A 21628-nucleotide genomic window follows, 5' to 3' on the forward strand; every position below is an offset into this window, starting at 1 on the left:
TGCTAATGGTCCCAGGCTGACAGACGATTGGGTTGGGAGAAAGAAAGTCGGGGGAAGAGCAAAAGAAGAAATACGAGTTTCCATCCGCGTGCTAATATTTCTTGTCTCCCACATAAACAGCATGATGGAGCCACTCTCATAGCTGGAGGCCGTTTATGGTTTGATGCAATTGATTACCCTGCTCACTGGGGACGGCGGTTTGAAGTAATTTGTGACTAAGACGTCCGTCGGGATGAAATAAATTGATCTTAATTGCTCATTTTAGCACACATTAGTGCACTGTGTCACCCAGAAACATGGATTTAAACATCATGGTTTAGGGGTGCATTAGCTTGTGTGGCTTGATGGTTGGAGGAATTAGGGGTATAGACTGAAGGAATTCATTTAAGCTGGGATGCTTCAGTGAAGGTGAAAGGTCGAGTCTTTTGTTTGGAGGAAGGCGTCCACCCTCAACCCACTAGACATTCTAACATTTCAACTACAAAGATTGTCTCGAGGAGTGCTTTGTTTCCAAAAAAAACATCATAGCTAAATCCAAATAGGACAAGAGATGAACTACAAAAATCGGTGAAATGCAAATATGAAAAATGTCTTTCTCAAGTTCTGTGACATTCAAATCAAACAAAGGTTATTCCCTCACTAATTTCCCTCCTTCCCGCCTTATCATCCCTTCGTCCCATACAGAGAAATCTTTATTATCTGCCAGCCTCCCCTGCTGTCAGCTCAGTTCATTTCCTACAGATTTGAGTCACTGTCAGACAAGGCAGCCAAAACACAGACAGTACGACTTGACTTTAAATTAATCAGGCTGTCGCACAAACAAGAGATGGATGATGCTCACTTGTATGTGGAGAGGAGTGTATCTATAAAAGGACAGCATCAAATAATTTATTTCCTTCTCATAAAGGCTGCGGGGAAAATCTATGAATACAAATGTGTTGCAAACATCTCAGGATGTTTTCTTAAGGGGGCAGGGGGGCATTGGCACTGAGTCAGCACACACCTCATAACTTGACAAACAGTGCCTGTAAAAAGTATTCAACTCCTTGGATGTTGTACCCTTTAGTTGATTTTATTAATTAATATGAGGTCAGTATAAGATGGCTTTTATAACCAAAACTTTACAAAAAATAACTCTCTAATGTCAAAGTGAAAACAGATTTCTATAAAGTAATGTCAACTAAATAAAAAAATGTAAGATAAAAAAAAAACAGGCTAAATATTCAGCCCTTCAAGTCAGTATTTAGTAGATGCATGTTTCTCTGAGTTTCTTGGAGTGTTCTTTTGTCTTGATGGTGTAATGGTAGACATGAATACAGATTAACCAATGACTGGACCTTCTAGACACAGGTGTCTTAATTCTACATTAACTGCATTCAAGTGATCCCCATTTCACTATTTATGCAGTTACTTATTTTACATAACGCTTTGACATTAAAGATATTTTCTCCCAATAAAATAAAATCAATAAAAAGTAAAATATCCAAGTGGTTGAACATTTTCTATAGGCATTGTACGTGCAGTTTTACATGTGTATGATTTGAATAGCAAAGAACGAGAAGGTTAACAGCTCAGATAAAACGATGGAGTGTATGTGCGTGTGTGAGATCTCCCAAACAGCTGGAAGACTGCAGGTGCAAATCAGCTTTCCATCAGCTTCACTGCTAATTAAGCAGCTTAATGGACAGAAGAAGGTCATTTTCAGGGTTAAATCTGTGGAAAAAAAGGCACAGGCACGCACACACATACTTGAATTTGATCCAAAGCTACAGTATCTGGCTTTCAAACTGACTGATATCCCCACTATTTAGCTGGATTGATTTTCCGGTGCAATCAGCATGCTCACACACACACACATCTCAACATCTGTGCTGCGGCAGATCATCTCAGCCTTGTTGTTTACTCTGCTTTATTCCATTGTCTACTTAAACAAGAGCTAAGGCAAATCAAGCTTTAAGAACTCCTGTCTTCAAACAGTGGAGTTAAAACTGCCTGGAGGTGATGGCAGAAGTAAGAGAATGAGAGACAGGCGGTGCATACAAAGTATGTGGAGTCTTTAGCAGCCACTGGGTCAGATAAAACACCCCGAGGCTCCTGGGAAAACACGCCGACACCCATCCCAGCCCAGAATGTCGGGGCAGAGCACGACAGCTTCCGCGCACAAAAGGGATGGAGAGATACCTAATTATCTCCCTGCAGATAAGAGATAGGGAGAGAAAAGTGCCTTTGAGGCGGCGGAAAGGGAAGCTTGGTTTGATCTCAGGCAACATCAGGAAAAACAAAATCTTTTCTCTTCAGTGTCTCTCAAAGGTTCAGTGACGGTATATTTTTCTGAAACACATTCACAAACTGTATCATCTCCTTTGCAAGTGACTGTGACTGTCCTTTGTGCGCTGCAGGATAATCTGTCACACTCAACTTGGTGCAAGCTTTAGTGATTAATGCCATCAGTCCACGACTCACTCACTCATTACCATCCCAATAGCCACTGTAGTGTACCGCAGCAGTCATGTGAGACACACTCCAGGATCCCTAAGGTGATCCATCACAGATCATTGACCATCACGGTACAATATCAGTCACACAGAGCCAGCAGCTGGAGGTCATGCCGGATCATCAGAGGATTCAGGGAAACAATGAGGTACTGCGGATATGGGAGCAGGTAGGAGCGTGCATGTACAGTAATCGATGGATTCATAGAAGTCACATGAAAAAAATCCAAAACCACAAACATGCACATGCAGCATCAATCACCAGACTCGACAGGAAGGAAACACCTATTGAGGGAAAAGAAATCGATTCATCTGCGATTTGAAAAGGACAAAGCAAATCGCTCAAAGTGCCCCAGACATGAACTGGCATGATAAAAGCAAAGCCCTTTACGCAAAATGACATGCGGCTAGTGAATACAGCTCTATTTGGGGTAGTGGGGCAAACAACCAAGCCTGGCTTTGTCCCAGGCAGAATACACACAAACACAACACACACCTGCTAGGCTGGCATTCACTCCTGCAGAGGAGGGCCAAACAATCTGCATCCAGATGCTCTACAGGCACATAGTATGTGTTGGTGTGTGGCTCCTCTATCATCCATCAATGCCAAAGACACGCATTAATCCCTTTCTGCATTCTTGAGGAGCTCTGACGCCAGAAGGACTCTAGCCTTGTGGCCTCCCCCCACCCCGTGTGTAAAGCACCAAACACAGACTCTGGAGTCTCATTTCCACGCTGGAACTTTATTCGGAAATGTGTTGGCACCCCGTGAGCTGATGGATCACTAGCATGTGATTTAAGCCTGAAAAGCCAGAGGACAGGTTGACGCTAATGGATATGGTAATTCAAATGTTATCTCCCTATGCCAAGGCGAGCCATATGTTCATGGTAAACTAGTGCTCCAACTGGCAATGGCTCTCCTTTTATGGCCTATTAAGGGCCAAAGTGTAGATCGCAGTCAAGCCAAATGCAATATAAATCACTCTGATCAAATTCAAGAGCATTATTTACCTGACTGCTAAGCTTAAAACATGATCTGACTGACACCACAAGCAAATATGCAAAGACAAGGAAGGTGACAAATGCAAAATTAGGCAACAAACGGGAACTCAGCACTTTCTCTGTCCACAATAAATCAAAGTCATGTCTGCTAAAGCTGTAATATGTGACAGACCTGACAGGCAAAGCCAAACTGATGCTATTAGAGGTGGCTGGACTAGTCTGGACCTGTCTGGTTGGTTTGCTTAACTTGGTCAAGGTTAAGATAGATAACAAAAGAACTAAAGCTCAGCTGGCCATTAGCAGCCATTACTGGAGGCCATTAGAGTCCATATTAAAGCCTTTCTTTTGCCAGTGCCAGCAGGTCTGAAAAATAGCTTCTGTTAAGTGCTCAGGTTAAAATACCAAGAAAAAGACATCAGCTAGTCATGGCAGATGTGGGAAAAATGTATGACATATGTCATATGTTCTCTGGTAATCGGGGGGGGGGGGGGGGGGGTTGCGCCAGCAGCGCCCTTGACCTCAGTTTCAGAGGACCTCACCACTCACCACTGGTTGCTCTGTTAGGATAGCTGGCTCACAGCACTTCACTTTCACTTGGTAGTGACTGTTGGATCTGCTTTGAATTTCTCTGTATCCATAATATTGCTTCTTTTACAGGAAATAACCCCAGGAAAACATTAAAATAATTTAAAGGTAGCTGTCCCAGCATTAGCAGGAGCTCTAGTGTTGGGAATTGCACCCTTGATAAAGAAAGTCAGATTAGTTTCAACTCTACTGTTGCTGTTGACTGGGGATGTGTGCCATAAGGCAGCTAAATGGTATTCAGATCCCTTGGTAGTTGGCACCAGAATTATGAGTAGTTAATTATTTGTTATTCTTCATCAGTTTAGGCACACAACCGTGATCAAAAGCTCCATCTAAACAGTAACACAGTTGTCTGTAAACCCTGTAGCGCTTCTTAATGACTACTACGTTGCTGCCACAGTGCTCTTTAACACATCGTAAACAATGCTAAACTGATAGCATTGATAACATCTCATACGAAGAGCATTATCTTGAACCAGAAAACAGCTGGGTACAGTTTTACTAGCCTGATTACTGCCAGACATGTTGAATCAAGAAATCCCTAAAATAGAGCCTGTCCGACAAAGTGAAGTCGGCTAAAAGATCTCAAAAAACAACACATCGTGCCGCCATCTAGAGAAATTTAAGAACAGATGAGAAACAAAGTCGTTGGCATCTGTCAGTTTGGAAAGGCTTACAAAGCCATTTTTAAGGCTTTGGGATTCCAGAGAACCACGGTGAGAGCCATGGTGCAGAAATGGGGAAAACTGGGAATAGTGGTGAACCTTCCCAGGAGATCCTGGCATACCAAAATTATCTCATGAGGGCAGAGATGACTCATCCAGAAATTCACAAAAGAACCCAGAATAACATCTAAAGACCTGGAGGCCTGACTTGACTCAGTTAAGGTCAGTGTTCATGATTCAACAATAAGAAAGAGACTGGGCAAAAATAGCATCACAGGAGAGTTCCAAGGCCAAAACCCCTGCTGACCGAGTCTCGTCTCACATTTGCTAAAAAAACTTTTGATGATCCCCAAGACTTGTGGAGAAAAATTCTGTGGATAGAAGACACAAAAGCTGAACTTTTCGGTAGGCGTGCGCCCAACACAGCATGTCATAGGACAGTGATCCAAAACACACCAGCAAGTCCACCACTGAAGGGCTTAAGAAAAAAAACTAAATGTTTTGGAAAAGGCCTAGTCCAAGTCTGGACCAGTTGAGATGCAGTAATATGACTTTAAAAAGGCTGTTCATGCTTGAAAACCCTCCAATGTGGCTGAATTAAAACAATTCTGCAACAAAGAATGAGGCAAATTTTCTCTACAGTAATGTAAAGACTCTTTGCCAGGTATTGCTTGCTTGCAGTTGATGCCAACCAGTTCTTAGGTTAAGGGGGCAATTACTTTTTCACATATAGCCAGGTGGGTTTGGATGGCTTTTTTCCTGTATTAAATGAGAACATAATTTTAAAAAATGTATTTTGTATTTACTCGCTGTTATTTTGTTTTATATTAAAAATTGTTGGGTGAGCTGAAGCATTTATGTGTGAAAAATATGCAAAAAAAACAAAAAAAGAAGTCAGGAAGGGGGCTAATACTTTTTCAAAGCACTGTACCTGAAATATTGAGTGGTGGCATTCAGCACAGGAATGTGGATGTTTAACTTACAACAAGGATTGAAGGCTAACAGTACTCTCACTGCTAATGTCTGTAAACTAATTCTGCACAGTAGCATTGTGAAGCTGGTTTACAGAATGTATTAGCCTGACTTTACACAAGTTATCTAAAAGCAGTTATAATTTGTGGTAATCAGATATGAATATATTCACCTTGTAACATCCAGACTGTCGACCACTATACCTCCAGCCCTTCATGGTTTTAATATGGTATGCAGCAATAAGAAGCATGAGTTGAACTCATTTCAACTAAGAGTGCAGCATCAAAAATCAGCTGACACCAAGGGTATTTTTGCGCTAAGGACACTGAGCACTTAAACCGCTTGGCTGCACTGGTTTAGTTAAAAAAAAAATAAAAATAAAAAAAAAAAAAGAACGCTGCCTGCACTTAAGACAGCATTAGTGGACATAGGTCTTATTTTGGCTTTTATTTAAATAACAACACTTAAAGAACTGCCTGAAACAAGTGAAAGTAAATCACAAATAAGCAGGCTAATCCCTCTCCCCCAAGAACTGAGGATTAACTTGTTTCAACATTTTTCAGGACTGTATTGCTCATTAAGAACGACCTTTATAGCAGCAGCTAACCTAGAACCACATTACAAATGCATTAGACAATGCAGGAGTGTAATTTCTTTCTGCCTTAAAATGAAAATTAATGTGATGCTTCAGCAGGAAAGCTTTAGTATTCTCAGCACACTGTTAAGCCTGAGAGAGACAAGCATACATCCTGGTCGAGCAGAGAGGAGTCAGGACGCTGGCTATAGATGCAAGGATAAAGTGGAGGGGATGTCAGTATCAGGTCACAGACCTACATCAGAGCTATGTAAACACAGGGACACAGACTGGACAGCTAAATAAACTATCCATCAGGTGCAATCGCCTCTGTTTAGACATCCCATGCTGTACCTGGTGTTTCCACAAGATATATCCCACTTACAGTACAGCTTTAGTAAACTCAGTTTGAGCTCACAGGCTGGGACAGCTCATGTAAATCTCCAGATAAAGTAACCTTCCTCTGACATAAATCTCTACACAGCTACAGCTACAGAAGAGGCGCAAAACTAATAATATCTGCTGAGCCGGCAGTGTATCAAAGGTGGGTAAACTCACAATGTAATAAAGAGGTAGAGAAATAAGACAGCTTTAGTGCAATCTTGCTTTAACAGGGCGCCGCTCCTGTTATCATTCACCAAAACAATATGTTTTATTGCCGCTCCAAGCCCAGCTAGCTGTAATATACAGTATCTGTTACAGTCCATAGTTTAGACTCACAGATAAGAGGAGAGAAATCTGAGCTGGTCTGTCTGCTCAGCATCCTGAAAGCTCTGGTGATGGGTGAGACAGCTGGTGAGGAGCCAAGCCCAAACACAATCACATATAGAGAAATAGATATTTTACACATCAGAGCCAGTAGGTCTGAGTGTCTGAGACAGCTCTCTGCATGCAGCAGGCGTTAAAATATCTGCAAAAGAACAGAAAAGAAGGAGATTATGTACACAAAGCAGCGCGGCCTGAAAAAAGCAATGCTAACAGCCTTGGCCACATTTTTGTGTCATCTATTTCGTTCATCAGACCACAGATTGAGAGCTGTTTTGTTAACAAATAACCACACCTGACTGCACAAAAACCATAAGCTTGACCCTGAGCTTCAAGCAGTGAGAAGCAGAGAAGAGGGTATGAATGTCTGTTTGTGGGGGCGTAAGCTTTTGTGAGAGCGAGGCTACATGGGTCACGTTGTGCCGAGGCTAACTCAACACTTACAGACAGGTGAAACACCTGTGGTAAGCTGATGTGTGGGCACTACTTTGCATGTTTTCTTGCCTTTTTTCAAGCAGTCAACGCACAGCTCATGACCTAGTTTCATCACCAAACTGTGTCATAGGTTAACATGCAATTCATTGGAGTGTATAGAATGCTGTGTTAAACCTGTTTGAAGAAAATTGACTCTGTAATGCGTGTGAGAGAGTGCATTTAAGTGTGAAGTTTGTCCTTTTGTCAGGGACTTCTTCTCAAGTAGAAACAGATTTTGAGTCTTAACATTGTGGCAGGAATTATCTTAAGCTCACTGCGAAGGAGCCTGAGTGGCAAAGGTGAGATTAGATTTCACTGCTGAATTATCACAAGAAATAAGCTAGAAGCCGTTATCAACCTATAATCCAGAGCAGGTGCTCCACAAAGCAGCACTGTGTTCAACTGAGGGGAGTTAAACCAACACAACAACAAAGACTGACCTGTACTGGCTGCAGGAAAAACACCTAAACCAGTTTCTCCAGTCACGCGAATGCAGTGGCACGTGAGCTAATTTGATTGCGGCAGAAAACTTGCTCAGAAATCTTTGCAAAACAAACTCTTTTGTCCGGCTCTGCAAAGCCTTTTCACTGAGGAATGTGTTTATAATGACCGATCGCAAAGAAACAAGCTAATTCAGGAATTGCACCTCATCTAGGGGCATAGCAAGGCGAGGCTAAGAGCTAGCAGCTGTGCCACATGTGCACCACTTTTACTGACATGATTAAATTAAGGCCCCCTGCCAAACTCATTATTATCCCATCCATATAGGGAGGCTCAAGAATGTCAATGAGGACCACTCTCATTATGCAGTCGACATGCACGGTGCCCAGAGAGAAACAAGTACTTTCTCAGGATTACAGACTGTTAAAATCAACAGCGTAGTCGAGCTGATACACTTCTTTTGTCACCATGAAAAATGGCAGGCCCTGTCTTAAATTTTTATTCCGTTAATGTAATTCCTTGACCAATTGAATTACTGGCCATAGACAGATGTGACAGCCCCGGTGAGGTCCCACAGGATGTGCTGGTGGAATCGACAGGCAGATGCTTTGACCAGCAGAGGTCACAGAAGGTCAAGCTGTTCCATTATGAGGGGACAAGGGTGGTATTTATTCACAGCCCTCTCGCCTTAGCAGGGGGAAGGCCTTGTGGAACCGAGATGAATCCTTAACCCTTGAGGCAAGCGGCTGACTACAAACATCCACTGTTTCTCTCATTATAGGGGTAAAAGGCAAATGTTTCTCCCACATCTACTGGGAGGGAAGAATAAAAACAAGGAGAAGGGGCGAAAAATGATAGAAATTCACTTTATCAATTCATTAATATTCACCCCCTTCAAGTCAGTATTTAGTAGATCCACCTTTGGCTGCAATCAGCACTGAGTCTGTGTGGATAGATACCAATCATTCTTGCACTTCTGGGCACTGCAATTTTACTTAATAACAACAAATTTTTATTAGTCAAAAAGCCAAATTATATTGAACATGATCGATTTATAAAATCAATAAAATGGTTAAAACATTACACAGATAAATACTTTAAAGGCACTGTATTATCAGGCAGAATGCACCACCATCTTGGCAGGATAATGACAGAACTGAAAGCAGGGTGTTCTGACAACATACAGCGCCAATATTCGTGTGCTGGAACCCACTCTAAACGGCACTAATGACCACAGAGGCATAGCCTGGTCTGAAGAATCTAACCTGATCTGACTTGTCTTGGAGGCTATTTTGTCTCCCACTACATCAAAGTGGCTCTGATGCCCCTCTGCACACAGCATACAGAAGATGATAATGAAATTGTTCATGCTATAGAAGAGTAGCTTGGCATCAGACTCCTGCGGCTACTCCGAAGTGCAATGCACTGCAGGTTAAAAAACCCAGACATTAAGCCTGATGATATGGATGGTGGTAAAAGATTGGAAAGAATGAGCCCAGTCTTCCAGCTTGTTAAAATACTTGCTGGCTAAGAAAAAAGCCTGTGGCAGTGTATGATAGCATGATTAGCAAAAGCAGCAGGCTTGTCTGGGACCAAACATGAGCACTTAGAGAAACCCTGTGGACACACGCAGACACATTATCATCATTTTGGAAAGCTGCCCCCTGACTAATGCTAAACTTTCTCTCAGGGCTGAACTTAAGGGACAATTAAAAATTGTGCATGCAAAAGGGAAACAAACGAGCTTTCAACTTCTTAGTTCAAAATTTCATCATCTATGAGACAAATTACCATATGACTCACTGTGTTAAAAGAAAGAAATGATGCATGAGACAAAAAAGTGCAGCTTTCAGAAAGCTCCTTGAACTGTAGAAATCATCTTAACCGAAAGGAAACCCCAGTTCCTGGTGTTTCTGGACTTTGTTTTTAAAAGCTAAAGCCATGAGCATGCCAGTTCGAATTTATGCACCGTGTAATATTGTTATTAGAATAAAGAAAGCACAGCCGCAACTTTCCAGTGAGGCCGATTTCTCCACGCGAGCAGACCACAGGGCTTGCTGCTGGAGACAAAACCACCCGCTCCAACACACGCAAAATTACTACTGAGGAGCAGGAGGAGCGCCTAAAGAGACAAGCGTGGTTTTGAAAATAGCTTCAAGAAAATATCAGTTATTAAAGTCATTCTTTAACAGACACAGTCGATGCCAGCAGTTACAGATATTCGGACTGAGGAAGCTGGCAGTCTTTGATGAAAACTGTCATAACCCTGCACAGACACCTCAGGCAAATAAAATTAAATAACACTTTCTAGTACTTCTTTGTTTGACAGAGAAGATAAAATGCAATAACCTAGACAGCAAAGTGTTTCCAGTGCATGTCGGGAGGGTTGAGTGACACAACATCAGCCACCTATTAGTCACCAGTCAGGGCGTGCTCCTTGGATCACTAACCTCATGAGACTGTGAATAAATGATTTCACCCTCTAAAGGGGAAATGATTTATAATGAATGACTTCACTGCTGTATATGCATTTACTTTACGCAAGATCCTGGCACACGCAAGGCGAATATCAATGAGTATATAAAAGGGAGGTGGGTGCAGAGAAAACGAAACATGTCTGAAAGAGGTTTATTTATACGCGAGTGGAAGATGAAAGCAGATAAGGAGACGATCAGAACTTTCACCCTGTTAAAGCCAACAGGCAGTTCACAAGCAGCGACGCTCTCAGTGTGGATAATGAAGGCATGAAAGAGAGTGCTTGTTATACCGCTAGAAAGAATGTAGGCAGAAGAGCTGCACAACACATGCACAGTGGCCCCACATTCTTCATCACACACCGGATACACAGCAGTTGTAGCTGTGAGTCAGTCGTTCCCCTTTCACCACAGTCTAAACTGTAGACACTTACACATCCTCCACATCCAGGGAGATCCATCTGGAAAAGACAACAGTGGTCCGGCTGAGAGGGTCAAACCTCGAGGGAGGTTTGAGAGGTTGAGTGGGATGATCCATTCTGTCCTAGTCGTGGCAAGGACACAGAAAGGTTTGGTCACACAGTCTCATCAAAGGTCAGAATCTAAATGATGCTACAGTCTTTTAGCCCCTAAAATATCCCAACTTTTTTGTCTTATTTTGCAAGCAAAAATGATTCTGCTTCACAGTAAGTTACCCTTTGGAAAATGAAAAGTTCAACATTTTTGGAAAGCATTTTTGCACTTGGAGTTAAATAAGAAGATAAATTTAAGTCTGTGAAAAATATAAAGCCATGGAAGTTGTTATTCCAACCCAGCACAAAGGCAGAAAGGCTGTGTCAAAAAGATAAATCTGTCTACCTGCACCTGCCAAAGATGCGTAAGTGTTTCTTGGATCTTTATAACCTTTTTTTTTTTTCTTTTTTTTATATCAAAGCAGTAGTTCTTAGACAGAAATGGGAAAGTGGGAGTCTATAAACCACACAGTTCACTTTCTTGGCTACAGAACATTTAATAACATTAGAATCGAGCTGCAGACAAATTAGGGTCAGCTTCTCCAATGACAGTTGAATGTCAAATACCATTAATAGCCTCTGGTATCCAATGAACACATAGCAAACACACGTGTCTCGTGTGTTTGCAGCACTAATTTGAACTAGTTACCTAAGCATCCTCACTAAAATAGCGACATAAAGGTTTAAAGATTTCAAAACATCACATTTCATCTCCCTGAGTGGCAACCTTTAATAATCCTCTGACATGATGGTGAACCCTTGACTGATAAAACTTTTAGAAAGCACCATTTATAAGAGCCTGGTGGCATCTGCTCTAACACAGTGTTTGAGGATGGGGGTGTATTAATATTGCAGGACTCTTCCAAGCTGCAACAAGCTGAGCAGCAACATGTACTCTGGTTAATCTGCTTGACTTAGCGTCAACCCATGGAGGAACCTACCAGGGATAAGACTGACCTTCTGGTCTTCGGATAAATGTTAGGCTCCTGTTATTGGCAGTAAATTCATGTTTGCTGTAAAAAAAAAAGGGGCCACAACTGGGAAGTAAAAAGGCTTATGGCCATTCAACAGTCACAGAGTTACTCTGATGACCACTCCACAGACTCAAACACTGTTATCAATTTATCTATTCACTGTAACTCTAACTCTGTGGTAAAATAACTAACTTCAAATGCATATTGTTTGCACTAATCAACTATCTTAAATTGTTTTATCTACTTCATGTTAATTTCCCCACATCCTTGGAAGTTTAATACTTTGAATATGTCTCGTCAGCATCCTTGCACCCTTGGCAAATCTTGCAACCATACTATAAATGTACACAAACTTGTATATACTAGAAATAATACCTACAAGATATTATTTAAATCTTAATTCTTCATACTTTTTCAGTTTCTTTATTTTTTATATCAAATGTTTAATTCTTGTACATTGAGAACAAAGCTTACTGGAGTAAAATTTCCTGTTGCATAAGCATACTTTGCCAACAAAGCTGACTGATTGAAAAAAAAAGAAGTCCGGGCATACAATATTGTGTAATTTCCTGTTTTCAATTAACTTGGCATGCATTTTTCGACAGATTTGTTCCTTTCCTGGGCACCAGTCTTATGAAATAGATGTGTTCTTTTAAGTTTTGTCACAGTTATATAATTGAGTAAAATAACAGGATGTATTGTTTTTAAAAGTGGTATCAAAATGTATGGAAATATTGAAAACTTAGACAAACTTATTGGCAACTTCAGGTTACGTAAAGTTGAAATTCTTGTGCTTTTTTAATGATTTCCGTGGTTTACAAAATGCTTACTTGGTTGAAAAGTCCAGAAAATCCCTTACACCTGTGCCCATCCACTGTTAAAACCACCTGAGCTGTGGGCTGTGCAGTCCGGATGGCGTGAAGAGCGAGCCAGGCGGTGTGAGTAAGTTGTTCCCTCTGGGTTAGAGTGAGCAAACCCAAGTCAAACAGTTCTTATGTAACAGCCAAGCAGAGATCATGTCTTGGCCTAAGCAGAGCACAGAAAATAAAGTTGGAAGATTCTGGGCGATGAGGAAACTCAAGTCTACCATTGCCAGAAATGGAGACGGGTTAGCTGATCTGTAGGCATCTAGAAAGTGCTGTAAAAATAAGCAAGGCCACACACAGCCGCTCCTACTCCAGCCTGGTCCAAACAAAACTCTAGTCCCCTGAACGAGTAGCTGATGCATATTATACTAATTTGCTGCCATTTCACAGAACAGCAGATAATACTGATAAAATGTCCTTTCAACTATTCCTCAATGCTTTCACTCACGACTTTTACTCTCTGACAGCTGACACCTGTCAGCCTGCTATACCTTCATGTTGATGTTGCCTGAGGAAATAAGTAATTTGGATACATTTACCTCTTTGTAGAAAGGACTTTTTAAAAAGCTTTAATTGAGCTCCTTCACTGAACAGATGCCAGGATTGCCAGTGACCTGAAGCAATCAGAACCGTGTCTCTGTTTACACTGGCGGGACGCCAAATGACTGAACCAACATGACAAGGCCCGGAGACTGAAAAGTGCGGAAAAGAGCTTATCTTGCTCGAAGATCAAACCACCGATTGCTGGAGCAGGGAGGGGGCTGGACAGGGGAAGGGGTGCTAATGAACCTGAAAATGTTCCTCAACAAAACACTAACACAACAGCTGCTAAAGAGCTCAAAAGCACTTCATGTCTGTCATGAAGCCCCAGACAATGTGCAGATAAGGGCTGAAGCAGGCTACTGAGAGAGTAAAAGACGGGAAATAACATCAATATTTTGCAAGGCTGCAGAGATATAGCAATTTTCTCTTTGTGATGGCTGATATGGGGATACAACCATGATAAATGGATGACTGAAAATTATTGGATCCATGTGTGGTCAGTGATGGATAGTTCACATCACATCATCTTTCCCATCGGCTCTTTCTAACTGTGGTTCAGAAATAGATTTATCATCCTAAAGAAAATTATACTGCATATGAATACGGATCAGGCTGTGATGAAGCTGTACATGGTTATCTAAATTAAAAGAAACCTGACATAATTAAGAACCACTGGTTCAAAAAGATGAACTCTTGATTATTAAGGAGATTAGGATTTTAAATGTGAAAGCAGAATCAGTGCCATGGCTTTCTTTCATATTTCAATTATAGATAAACAACAGTTAATTCTTATGGAGGATTCTGACTGGACAAGAGGCTTTCTATGAGCGCCCATATACAGTCCAACATCACTGAGACTTTTCACAGTGCATCACACCACCAAAGCCAGGTGTTTTGAATACTGACTAAACCAGCTGGTTTACCCAATTCATAAAGCAGAATAGAACCTTGTTTAACTCGCTGCATGATGAATTAACTCATGCAAATAAATGCACACAAATTAAGTTGCTGGTCAGTGGAAACCATCAGCAAACAAGGAAGCAAGAGTGCAGAATGATATTCAGGTTGTGCACCAGCAGAGCTTTTTATGAAAGATGTGTAACTTAAAAAATTAGGAAAAACAAAGGATTTGAATTAAATCACACACTCAACACCTCCTCCTTATTAGAATACCATAGATTTTAGTTGACATGGCAATCCAGGTGTATTTGGGGCTAAAAATGAGCAGAAAGCAACAAAACAGAATAATCTTACTTGACAAAAATGTCATTGACTCTGTCAAATTAGGTATTTCAACTAGAGGGATCCCAAAGAGAAACATGTATAGAGCTGACTGAAACAGGCATTGATCTTAAAGCATTTTAAAGAAGTCTTGATGCCAGTGTAGCTGTCCTTGCAAATACCTTATTCATTTAGTGTTTCAGTAAAATGTCAAAATATGCCCAAAGGACAACACAAAGAGACACTTTACTTTGGAAAATGCTGATTCATGCTCCATGAAATGATTTCCAGGCATCTAACAATGAAGCTTTCCTAACTTTCTGTGTACAAAATGTGCACTACACATATTACTGCGGAATATTACACATATTACTACAGAATTTATCAACAGGAGTATATATCTGGCAGAGCAAAATGCATCTTTTGCAGTCTAGAGGGGGCCAGGGCTGGAAACAACAGACTTGCTGCTTCTCAAAGTCAAGGAAGAATCCTGGAATGGCAGTTTTTGAACGATACATTGGCTGCTTTCACAGGACTGTTACGATGTCAATTTTTTTCAAATGACTAAAAATTTTCAAGGATGCACATATGTATCCTTTGCTAAAATTATCAACATTCGAATGTGCACCGCTTTACTTCGCTTTTAAAATCATAATAGTGCAATAACAGGAGGAGACAGGTCCTCTACTGCTCAATACACTTAAAAATCTAAGGATTGTTCTGTTTACAATGTAAGCATGTTGTTGTAATTATGTAGCCAGAGTAAAGCTGGACAGGTAAAAGTGGTGCCATATAATAAATAGTTATATTATATGATTATGATATAATACATATATTAAGTCGTACAACGTCGCTGTAGGTACCTTCTCCATTCTGATTTCTGCCACCAAGTATATGGACGCGATGAAGCAAACTCACTAGCCTGTTCTGAATGTGTTTGACAGTTGCCAGGAAGGATACTTGCCTTGCCTCTATAGGTCCCAACTCAGTCGGATCCTAAGGTTTAATAAATCATTAATTAAAGTCTAGTAAAAATCCCACAATGTGGATAACCTTTCTTGATCCTGTGCAACTCAAGTAGAAGTCACATACATTATTTATTGGTTGAAAATTCCTGAAGATAATTCCTTAGGTACTTTTCACTACTAGCAATCATTAAAATAATGGCACCATTTTGTAAGTGTTACTGTCTAGCTTTGATCAAACACAATGGTCTGGTCAATGCCCATCTACAGATGAGCAGGTGGAATATAATGGAGTCCATGTGTACCAAGAATTTGTTCCATCCATCACCGAAAACACATGGTGCCAACTGAACATCCAACCACCGAGCACTTTGGCCTGCAGCACCAGCTGTGTTTGCCTTTCCAATAGGACAAGGATAGTAAGTGAGACCTTCTGGCTACTGGGCTGAGGTAGAGCAGATCAATCACAATTTCTATTGTTATAAGGATTGACCGGTGAGTAGGCTTAGAGCCAAGAGAAGGGGTGGGGTGGGGGGGTGGGGTGCAGGATGGGGGTATTTCCATGCAAACAGAGCTGTTGATCGCCTGGAGAATGCGCCTTCATGTGTCATCTTTTCAGAGACTGACACAGATGTCATTAACACAGTCACACAAAAAACAAACTTTATGTACCTTGACTGTTTCCAGCTTGAATTTGCAATCAAAGGTTTATAAATTTTAAAACAGCAGGAAGGATGTTCTTTGAGCATAAAAGATCTAAGACTCCAAAAGGGTTTGTAGCAGGTGGATTGTCAAGAGATTATCAAGCTCTGTACGCAGATCAATACACTAGAAAATAGCTTTTGCGCCCAGCAGTCCTTGTCCTTTCCACCTCATCATTCATACATTTTGATAATCAAACTACCACTTGTATTTCCGTGCTTTGTAAATCACTCGGTGGGGTTCAAAGTGCTGCAACAGCACCTTTTCCAGACTGAAATATCGTCCGCCGTCTGCAAAGCTTACAGGAATTACATGCACTGCTACTCAAGTGCTGCCATGAGGGCCTTTTGCTTCATGTACACCATTGGTAATATGATTTATAGCACCATCAATAACAGAGAGGTAATGGCATGTCTTGCAGTTATTTCTTTGAGGTTAATGAAAGCTTTGATCGCAAGTGAAGTCGTCTGGCGCTGTTTAAGAGCTACCTAACACCCTTCTTCACCTACACCTCAATCCACTAGGTAACTCTTCATCTGTTACCTTGTCTGGCGCATTGTTAAAGCACCCACAACAATTTAATCTTCATTTTCTTTGCAAACCTACAATCCATTCTTTAGCAAGTGACCCAGAAGGAGTGCAAATCAATTTAGACCTGTGCATTAATCTCCTTAAAGGTCCCGGAGTCGTGGCTGTGGAGAAGACCATGAATGGGGGTATCGGTTCAGCTGGGTGAGACAAAGTTGCTCTGCAGAGCTGGACAGAAGGTTCCTGTTTGTGCAGCAGAGCTTGGAATCTTATATTTGAGCAAATACACAAAGTGCAGCTGACTGAGCAAATCCCTCAAAGTGGATGGGTGTATGTATACAAAAGCAGTAGCCACAGCAAAACGAGTCAAATCCAGAATCACTCAATTATGCAGCACAGGAGGAACAAAGCACGGCCATTTTTAGCGGCAAGTTTCAGTTAATGCATTTTCAAAACTGCCATTTAAAGATCGTCTTGGTGAAGTTAATGTTGAGTTGGTGATAGCTCTTTGACCTGTAGCTGTCTGTATCATGGGGTCAAAGCCTCCCATGTGTCTTTTGGTTCAGTGAGTGTGGTAGCAAATAAGAAGCCTCGGCCAAGATGCTGTCAGCACCAGCTTTTAGTTCACCTGCTTTTTATAGCAACCACTCTAGACTCTGCCAGCCATACAGTACCAGCGAACACTTTGAAAGCCAAATATAATCTCGACCACAGTAGAAGGAAATAGAAACACAGGCTGACATTATATTTGCTCGACTGCCCTGTCTAGATTTAAAAAGAAAATACATCTCACGAAAGTCGAGGGAGAGAATTTGAAGAGAAATGGGAAAAGAGACGGTTATTGATTTCAATTTGATCCATTACAAATCCTTTTGCCTTGAAGATGTAGAGCCCCAACGGTAGACAGCAGAAGGCCTTCATCCCTGCGTGACAATAAGCACAGACGTTACCCATGCCTGATAAGTCACATGCACGCCACCTTATATGGAAAGAAAGTGCAGAGACGACATGAAACATCTCAGTATATAGCACTTCAAATTTAACGATGACAAGCATTCATACACAGTCTGCATATTCAAAGGTTGCTCTTCAAAGTGTCGCTGAAAAGAAGAGTCATGTCTTCACCAAAGTCTACAAAAGTTACCTACTGTAAACCGACTGACTTCAAAACAGATGTTTGTTGTATTTATTCAGGGTGCTTCCTTTTGTAATGATCCCTCTGTTCTGTGCTATAAAGGAGCCCTTCTACTTGAATTAGACAAGAGATGCCTGTGAAGCAACTCCGTGCCACCCAAAGAGAGGTAGCATTTCACTTTGCTTTTGTAAACAACTCTGACTACTGACAGTCCTGCAGCAAGGCATAACTCTCATCTGTGTCATAAGAGAAACGAGCTAACAAGCAAAACAATCACTTTTTCCACTAAAAAGGAAATTGCAGTCCACATTCAATCAGTGTCGTTCTGAATCATGACCCAAACCAGGCTAGTAAAAACATAATTTTCCTCATGGTTGAGGATTTCTTTGCCACAAGAATTTTCTAGGCATGATGTGCCAACGCTTCTGACCAGGCAATCAAAGTATCTGATCTCTACAAACAGAGCCGAGTGCATGCTTAAGAACTCCAACAATTATGTAAGTACGTTACTATTTCCGTGAAGCCCATTACACAAGCAGAGGTACGGAAAGGCCGGATGAAATATAAACCAATCACACAGCATGTTTCCCCCTCTGATAATAAACAGAACACATTCCTTTATCTTGTGCTCACGCACTGCTGGCCCTAATTCCTGAATAACAATAACCCAAATTAGAACTGTTTACAGTGCATCCTCCTATCCAGTCCATCATCAATAATGATTAAATTTAATTACCACTAAAACAACACATTTCCTCAACTGAACACTTTCACTATGATACAGCTGCAAGAATATTGGACAGCCTTCAGACAGATCAATAACAATGCCAGCCAGCCTCTGTGAGTCAAACATTAGCTTGTGTTTTTATTATTACAACCCTCCTCAGTGGTGTGCAGAGACAGTAAGGCAGTAAGACTGACACCTTCATGTGTGGGTTTCCATGATCCCTTCTTCCTGCTCCTTCCTGGCCCTTCCCTGCAGGGGTCCCTGGGCCCTTTTGTTACCTCAGTATGTGGCAAGAGAGCCCCTCTACCCCAGCACAAGCCTAAATAACAATACAAACTGATGGTAAATCACATCTAAGCATTCAGTGGAATGACCAATGCCCCCCAGTCTCTGAGTTCATAAATCAGAGATGCAATAAGCAGCCTCACTGACACTACAAGTTGAACACCTCCACACTTAGTGATGTATTGTGTCAAGTGCATGACACCCTGATACCTTTCTTTAGGGGGTCTCATTAATTTCCAATGCAGAGCATGCTGACAGGATGCTGTTTGTCTTATTTATCACAAGCTACATAATTATGTTCCACCACACGAACACTTTAATGACACATATTTCATGCTAATGAGCAAACAGTCTAGATATATAATAATAATATGAAAGGGAGAGCTTATTATCTGTTTCTTAAGTATGCTTAACACAAAAACTCTCTGCCTTTATATAGCGGTGTACTTTCAAAATAAAACACCGTTCACAACTAAACGGTCACATGTTTTTAACTATTTTAATCAGCAGCAGAGTAACCACTCAAAACAACCACTATAGAGTGACTAGTAAATTAAACACCGAATTTAGCACAAATACTAGCAAACTTTCGCTTAGCTTTCAAACTTTTTACGCATATTCAATTTAAATGCGTCAAAGCAGAGTGAACTATGTCTTTTAAAACCAACGTGACAGAGAGATAAGTTCGCTTACAACTTACCGGCTTCTGCTCCCTCTGACTGAACGCTCTCTCTCCTCTCAGTATTCACGTGCTTCCCTCCTCGTGGACGTTAAATTAAACGTTTAATAGAAACATTAAAGTGATTTTAGCCTGCCGTACTTCCACGGTTTCTCTGTTTCCAGACTAAACGTTCCTGGGACGGAGCGCCAAGAGACTGCGGACTCCTCCCAGACAATGTGGGGTTAAACTCCTCCTTCCCACGGACACACAGAGGGGGGATGGCCGTGTGCTTCATTACAGCATGGAAAACCGGCAGATTCATGGAAAGTATATCTACAGAGCAGATATGATTTAACGTCTCAGAAAAGCGGTTCCCAAACATTGGTTCGCTGACACTGAGCGGCCTCTCATGAAGCTTTCAAGGTCCTGCCCTACAACAGACTCATCAACTTTGATAATTTTGCATTCAGGCTTCTGCATTTAGCCATTGAAATACTTTCTTTCAGAAGAAGCTTTGTCAGCTTTTAAACATTTTTATTATAATTTTTTAGGAAAGAAACCTTGACTTAAGTCCTTGTGTCTTTAATTAAGCTCTCTTTCTTAAATTGGACTTTCAGCTATAAAGAAGTTTGTACTTATCATAGTGTATGTAGGTTGTTAGCAATCATGTCATCCTAAATGTCAGTTGGGGGTAGGAAGTTGGGGACAGCCATAAGGAATGAATGAAAATGAAGGAAAGTTGTCACTTTACATCTCCAAATGGACCTGTGCACTGTAATTACTGCCAGAAAATTTCTAAATCTGGTACAATCCCTACACTTTACAAAGAAAAAGTGTTTTACCACGGCTAAACAGATTTACGTGGTGTGCGATAATAATTTTGGATTTTTCATTAGTTTTTTTCTATTTTTATTTAGGAGGGCTGTCAAGATTGAGTTAATCCCGATTTATCAATGTCCACAATTAGTGCACTTACTTTTTTTTTCAAATCATGATTAATCTCAAGCTTTTTTGTCCCTTCTAAATTCAATTAAATTCAATTCAAGTAGCTATATTGGCATGGAAATCAAGTGGTTTCTTTGTCAAAGCAATTTTTAATCAAAAACACATATAGCAGGATAAACTTATTTACCGTAGATTATGGTTAAAAAAAAAAAAAAAAATTTCAATTTAAAAAGATTTCTTTTTTTAACACACAAATCCTCAGCATCTCCATGTAACCACAGTGATGTAAAATAAAACAGGAAGTCAAGTCTAAGCAGACTGATCAAAGTGTCAAAGTGTCTCCAGAGTCTTGGCAATTAAAAGTCAAGATATCTTGGCCCCTACTGCTATGTTTCCCCAATGATTGAACTAAAAGGATGTTATATTCTTTGAAAAAGGGAAATGAGAAATTGCAGTTGCAATAGCTGTTTTTACACTTTTTTTTTTGATGATTGCAGCATGGGATAAATTAACCATGTGTAGCTGCATTTAGCCAATAAGGATCCTTTCAAATTTGGGAGATAACAAATAAAATGTCCCATGGACCTTCACAGGTTAACACCCAAACATCCTTGTACATAAAAGCTGAGTGCTTTTGTCAAATGTAATTGTTTTCCAGCTGCATTTTTGCACTGAAAGCTTCTCGGCCAGCTGTCTCACTTGAAAAGATGAACTGGTCGAGCATATTTTGCATGACACTGACAGCCCTGTCTGTCACATGGGCTAATGTACTGATAAGCAGGGTGATAGGGAACAGGTTCGGTCTCCTCAGACAATCAAACTGCATGTCTGTGAAGAATTGTCATTGTTATTCTTGGTCCTTACATTTCCTCCTTCCTTTTCATTCTCAGTCTATCAGTCTCAATCATCCAAATGCCTCCACTCCCTGCTAACACGGATGTGATGACCAGACCCTCCTTCCTGCTATCTCCATTGCAGTGCTCGTAAACCAGAATCCACTATTGCATTTCATAATGTGGCTATTTGGTCAGGCATCATAATCTGCATATGGGGTCTGAATAGAGATATAAATCTTTCTGCTGCCCATTGTAGCTGCAGAATAATGCTAAGCTCCTTTCAT

At 40.9% G+C, this 21628-nt stretch overlaps 1 protein-coding gene across 5 annotated transcripts in view; it reads right to left on the reverse strand.

Moving 5' to 3' along the window:
* The window catches only part of tiam2a (TIAM Rac1 associated GEF 2a), a 123786-nt gene that overhangs the window by 72663 nt on the left and 29495 nt on the right, over positions 1 to 21628 (reverse strand). The window contains exons 1-4 of one of the 5 annotated variants that reach the window (XM_041811918.1): positions 19603 to 19762; positions 17549 to 17678; positions 12761 to 12956; positions 10879 to 10988 (exon numbers count right to left, since the gene is read on the reverse strand). The exons of 1 other annotated variant lie outside the window; for it this stretch is intronic. The gene's annotated coding sequence lies outside the window, so the exon portion shown is untranslated. Of the gene's footprint in view, positions 1 to 10878; positions 10989 to 12760; positions 13098 to 17548; positions 17679 to 19595; positions 19763 to 21628 lie in introns of those variants that run through there. 3 more of the 5 variants (XM_041811919.1, XM_041811917.1, XM_041811920.1) reach the window with 3 other exon arrangements.

This window comes from Cheilinus undulatus, linkage group 18 (assembly GCF_018320785.1).
Source record: "Cheilinus undulatus linkage group 18, ASM1832078v1, whole genome shotgun sequence".
NCBI lineage: Eukaryota > Metazoa > Chordata > Actinopteri > Labriformes > Labridae > Cheilinus > Cheilinus undulatus.